Source organism: Capricornis sumatraensis, chromosome 23 (assembly GCF_032405125.1).
Source record: "Capricornis sumatraensis isolate serow.1 chromosome 23, serow.2, whole genome shotgun sequence".
NCBI lineage: Eukaryota > Metazoa > Chordata > Mammalia > Artiodactyla > Bovidae > Capricornis > Capricornis sumatraensis.
In genome coordinates, this window is record NC_091091.1 from 12005538 (window position 1) to 12011839 (window position 6302).

Consider the following 6302-nt stretch of genomic DNA (forward strand, 5'->3'; position numbering starts at 1 on the left):
GCTGAAAATGATTATTACCTTTCTCTTAAATATGAGTATTTGTGACTATGCAAACTGGACTGCAGCAAAGACCATTAGTTGTTCTTGGAACCCATCCCTCATCTTTTTTTTAACAACAGATCCTCTCAACTTTCAAGTCAAATCTAGGATGGCTGTTTAAACTATTTTCCATGCCTTGAAGGTAGATGTGGCAACATGGATTAGTTAGACTAAAGGGATCTGAGCAAAATAATACATGCCACTTCTGGTTCCTCAGCTCAAAGGCAAAGGATGTCTCAAGACACGCACCACCTCCTTTCCCACAGACTGGAACATGGACGAGGAGATGAGACAGCTCCAACCATACATGCCTGAACATTGACCTAGGGGCTGGCAGAGCTACGGGACAGGATGAGCCTGGGTTCTCAAACGACTCTGTGGCGAAGAGGTGCCTCTCCAGGTCTGGGTTTCACCTACCCACTATTATGCCAAAGGTAAATATGCTTCAGCTGTATTTGTGCTGTGCGGTGCTAAGTGGCTTCAGTTGCGTAGACTCTCTGCTACCCTATGGACTGTAGCCCGCCAGGTTCCTCTGCCCATGGGATTCTCCAGGTGAGAATACTGAGTGGGTGCCATGCCGGCTCTCTATGCTGGAGTCTTTCAACAGCTTAGGCTATGTCTTAATTATTATACTGAATGATTCTGACAGTAACTGCTTTGGCATTTCTGACCAAGAACGCTATAATTCTTAGATGGAAAAAACTGAAACGAGAATGAAAAATAATGAAACAGAACAGAAAGCCCAGAAACTAGTACATAATAATTCAATAAAACTAAATAAGGTAGCAAAGAGGGATAGATGGAAAAAAAAAGATTATTTGCTACATCCTGTTATAACTCTCCATTTAATTTTCGACTTTCTAGATATATCAGAATTACATGGGAAAAAAAATTTAAAATTTGGGTGAAAATACAGGCAAACATTTATCTGATCTCTGGATGGGCAAAGGATTCCCTGAGATGTAAATTGATATCAACAAATTAAGGGAAACTTTTGTTGATTTGTCTAAATCAAAATTTAACATTTATATACATCAACTCCGGGAGTTGGTGATGGACAGGGAGGCCTGGCGTGCTGCAATTCATGGAGTCGCAGAGTCAGACACGACTGAGTGACTGAACTGAACTGAACTGAATACATCAAAACATGTAATCAGTTCAGTTCAGTCGCTCAGTCGTGTCCGACTCTTTGTGACCCCATGAATCACAGAACGCCAGGCCTCCCTGTCCGTTACCAACTCCCAGACTTCACTCAGACTCACGTCCATCGAGTCAGTGATGCCATCCAGCCATCTCATCCTCGGTCGTCCCCTTCTCCTCCTGCCCCCAATCCCTCCCAGCATCAGAGTCTTTTCCAATGAGTCAACTCTTCGCATGAGGTGGCCAAAGTACTGCAGTTTCAGCTTTAGCATCATTCCTTCCAAAGAAATCCCAGGGCTGATCTCCTTCAGAATGGACTGGTTGGATCTCCTTGCAGTCCAAGGGACTCTCAAGAGTCTTCTCCAGCACCATAGTTCAAAAGCATCAATTCTTCGGCACTCAGCCTTCTTCACAGTCCAACTCTCACATAAATACAACCAAAAGGTAAACCATAGTCTTGGGTGGGGGAGGAAATTAGCAATGCATGATTCAATATCTGCAACGTTAATTCATTAATTCAACTACTGACACTTATGAAGTATCTAATATATGTTAGGCATTATTCTGGACACCAAGGATTTGGTGGTGAGCAAGACACAAACACATCTCCTTTGGGAGATTCTAAGACACCCCTATGGTCTCACCTCCTGCTGCTCTGTTCTTTGTGTAATCCTTTTCGTTGCATTTCCGCAGGACCTATGATTCCCTTCTCACCAGAATATGGCACATGTGATGGGACAGGGGTGATTAGTTCATGGTGAATAAGACTCAGACTTGGGCTTCCCTGATGGCTCATTAGTAAAGAATCCGCCTGCCAGTGCAGAAGATGCAGGTTCAATCAATGGTCTGGGAAGATTCCGCATGCCACGGAACAACTAAGCCCATGCGTCTGCTGCTAAGTCGCTTCAGTTGTGTCCAACTCTGTGCAACTTCATAGACGGCAGCAAACCAGGCTCCCCCTTTCCTGGGATTCTCCAGGCAAGAACAATGGAGTGGGTTGCCATTTCCTTCTCCAATGCATGAAAGTGGAAAGTGAAAATGAAGCTGCTCAGTCGTGTCCGACTCGAAGTAACCCCAGGGACTGCAGCCCACCAGGCTCCTCCGTCCATGGGATTTTCCAGGCAAGAGTACTGGAGTGGGGTGCCATTGCCTTCTGAACTAAGCCCATGAGCCACACTGAAGCCCTTGAGCCCTAGAGCCCATGCTCTGCAACAAGAGAAGTCACTGGAATGTAGATAGAGAGTAGCCCCCACGAACCACAACTAAAGAAAAGCTCATGCAGCAACAAAGACCCAGAAGAGTCACAAACAAATCAATGAATTTTTAAAAAATAGATGTTGTATCTAATAGTTTTTTTAAAAAAGAGCCTCACTCTTGCTAGCTGACTCGCTCTTGCTCTTTCACAGGCCTTAAAAAAGGGAGCTGCCGTGTTACATGCTGCCACGGAGAGGGCCACATGGCAGGGAACTACGTGGCATCTGAGGACAGCCCCCAAAAGCTAAAGTGACAGCAAAAAGCTAAAGTTCTCTGTCCTACAAGAGAAAGGAAATGAATTCTGCCAACATGCCAAGTGAGCTTGAAAGCAGATTTTTTCCCTTGGCGAGCCTCCAGTAGAGAACACAGTCTGGCTGACACTCTGCAGGCTTGTGAGACCCTGAGCCAAGCACCCAGCTAAGCTAGGCCTGGGTTTGGTCCCATAAGAACTGTGAGATCAAGTGTTTCTTATGGTATACTTTGGCATGTCCAGTAAGCTTCTTAATTAGAATTAAGGATGAATACTTTATGCGGCTAAATAAAAGAGTTTTAACAGGTGATTTTTCCATTGGATCGAGCCAATCACCAGTTTTGGGTAGAATTTTATTATGATCAACAGAAAAAAGTTTAAGTAATATTAATTATATGAAACATTATGTCAAGTATGACCAAGCATGTATTGTTTGGTGAACACAGACCATGCACCACCTGATAAATTATAGACAAACCAATTTAAATTTTAAATTTACTTTAAAATCATGACTTTCTCAAGAAAATGGCACAGTAAAATCTTACAAGCATGGATCTTTGAAGCTACTGGAACAAATTGGCTGTCTTTGAGTTCAAAGAGCAAATGCAGAACAGAGATAGTGAGCCCAAGACAGCAAGAGTGACTCCACGTAGACAGACCTTTTAAATTTGCTTGTTTTCAAGACTCAGAAGGGCCCCTCCTTCATCTTAATTAGCCATCCTGTGAATGTGGGGAGACTGACAAAGCAGATGGAGTGAACGGCTGGAGAGGATAAATCTGTCCGAAGTGCTAGAAGAGCAGTATTGGTACAAATATATTCAGCCTACTGATTGACAGAAAGTCAAAATTATTATCTGAAATGCTAATATTGCTAATCACTGGGCTGGGGGCAGTGAAAGTGAAAAGTGAAAGTATTGTTCAGTTCAGTTCAGTTCAGTTCAGTCACTCAGTCATGTCTGACTTTTTGCAACTCCATGGACGGCAACACTCCAGGCTTCCCTGTCCATCACCAATTCCCGGAGCCTATTCAAACTCATGTCCATCAAGTTGGTGATGCCATCCCCATCCAACCATCTCATCCTCTGTCATCCCCTTCTCCTCCTGCCTTCAATCTTTCCCAGCATCAGGGTCTTTTCAAATGAGGTGGTTCTTCACATCAGATGGCCAAAGTATTGGAGTTTCAGCTTCAGCATCAGTCCTTCCAATGAATATTCAAGACTGATTTCCTTTGGATGGGCTGGTTGGATCTCCTGGAAGTTGAGGGACTGTCGAGAGTCTTCTCCAACACCACAGTTCAAAAGCACCACTGCTTTGGTGCTCAGCTTTCTTTATAGTCCAACTATCACATCGATACATGACTACTGGAAAAACCATAGCTTTGACCAAATGGACCTTTGTTAGTAATGCCTCTGCTTTTTAATACGCTATCTAGGTTGGACATAGCTTTTCTTCCAAGAAGCAAGCGTCTTTTAATTCCATGGCTGCAATCACCATCTGCACTTATTTTGGAGACCACAAATATAGTCTCTCACTGTTTCTGTTTCCCCATCTATTTGCCATAAAGTGATGGGACTGGATGCCATTATCTTAGTTTTCTGAATGTTGAGCTTTAAGTCAACTTTTTCACTCTTTTCTTTCACTTTCACCCAGAGGCTCTTTAGTTCTTCTTCACTGTCTGCCATAAGGGTGGTGTCATCTGCATATCTGAGGTTATTGGTATTTCTCCTGGCAATCTTGATTCCAGCTTGTGCTTCATCTAGCCCAGCATTTCGCATGATGTACTCTGAATATAATCACTGCAGATGGTGATTGCAGCCATGAAATTAATAGACGCTTACTCCTTGGAAGGAAAGTTATGAGCAACCTAGATAGCATATTCAAAAGCAGAGACATTACTTTGCCAACAAAGGCCTGTCTAGTCAAGGCTATGGTTTTTACAGTGGTCATGTACGGATGTGAGAGTTGGACTGTGAAGAAAGCTGAGTGCTGAAGAATTGATGCTTTTGAACTGTGGTGTTGGAGAAGACTCTTGAGAGTCTCTTGGACTGCAAGGAGATCCAACCAGTCCATCCTAAAGGAGATCAGTCCTGGGTGTTCATTGGAGGGACTGATGTTGAAGCTGAAACTCCAATACTTTGGCCACCTGAGGTGAAGAGCTGACTCATTTGAAAAGACCTTGATGCTGGGAAAGATTGAGGACAGGAGAAGGGGACGACAGAGGATGAGATGGCTGGATGGCATCACCGACTCGATGGACATGGGTTTGGGTGAACTCCGGGAGTTGGTGATGGACAGGGAGGCCTGGCGTGCTGCAGTTCATGGGGTCGCAAAGAGTCGGACATGACTGAGCGACTGAAGTGAACTGAACTCTGAATATAAGTTAAATAAGCAGGGTGACAATATACAGCTTTGATGTACTCCTTTCCTGATTCGCAAATCGTGTCCAACTGTTTATGACCCCATGGACTGTAGCTTGCCAGGCTCTTCTGTCCCTGGGTTTCTCCAGGTAAGAATACTGGAGTGGGTAGCCATGCCCTTCTCCAGGAGATCTTCCCCACCCGGGGACTGAACCCAGGTCTCCTGCATTGCAGGTGCATTCTTTACCATCTGAGCCATCTGGGAAGCCCTTGGCTGGGGACAGAGTCATAGCCAAACCACTGGGCTAAGCGAAAACAGCATGGAGGTAGCTTTTCAGACCATTTCGATAGGCCACGCTGCTATGATATATCCCTATGGACAGTATCTCATTTAACTTTTACAATAACCATAGCTGTATGTTTTAGTTGCTCAGTCATGTCCCACTCTTTGCAACCCCATGGTCTAAAGCCCACCAGGCCCCTCTGTTCATGGAATTCTCCAGGCAAGAATACTGGAGTGGGTACCCATGCCCTTCTCCATTGGATCTTCTCCACCCAGGGATCAAACCCAGGTCTCCTGCTTTGTAGGCAGATTCCTTACCATCTGAGCCACCAGGGAAGCCCACAATAACCATAGATAGTAGATATTATTATCCCTATTTTATATGTACAGCAGAGTCAGTAATTTTCCTATTATTAACACTATCAACAGCAAAAATGGGATATGAATCAGTCTTTTCCTAACAATGCCTGACACTGACACCTTTCATCACTCCTTGATGTAAATTCATATACACTTTTATTTAATCAAATGCAAGTAATTCTTGCTGAAGGCACACCAGTAGGATGACATTAATTACAGCCCGATGCAGTTAGAAACACAGTTCTTTGAATGGTACCACTGGCATTCCCCTGACATGCCTAATTAACATGGAACTCTCCAATGTGATGATATTTGGCAATGGGGGCCTTTGGGAAATGATTAGGTCATCAGGGCCCCGCTCTTACAGAATGGGATTAGTGCTCTTTTAAGAGACCCCAAAGAGCTCTTTTGTCCCTTCTGCCATGAAGTGAAGTGAAGTAAAGTCGCTCAGTCGTGTCCGACTCTTTGTGATCCCGTGGACTGTAGTCTACCAGGCTTCTCTGTCCATGGGATTTTACAGGCAAGAGTACTGGAGTGGGTTGCCATTTCCTTCTCCAGGGGATCTTTCTGACCCAGGGATTGAACCCAAGTCTCCTGCACTGCAGGCAGTCGCTTTACC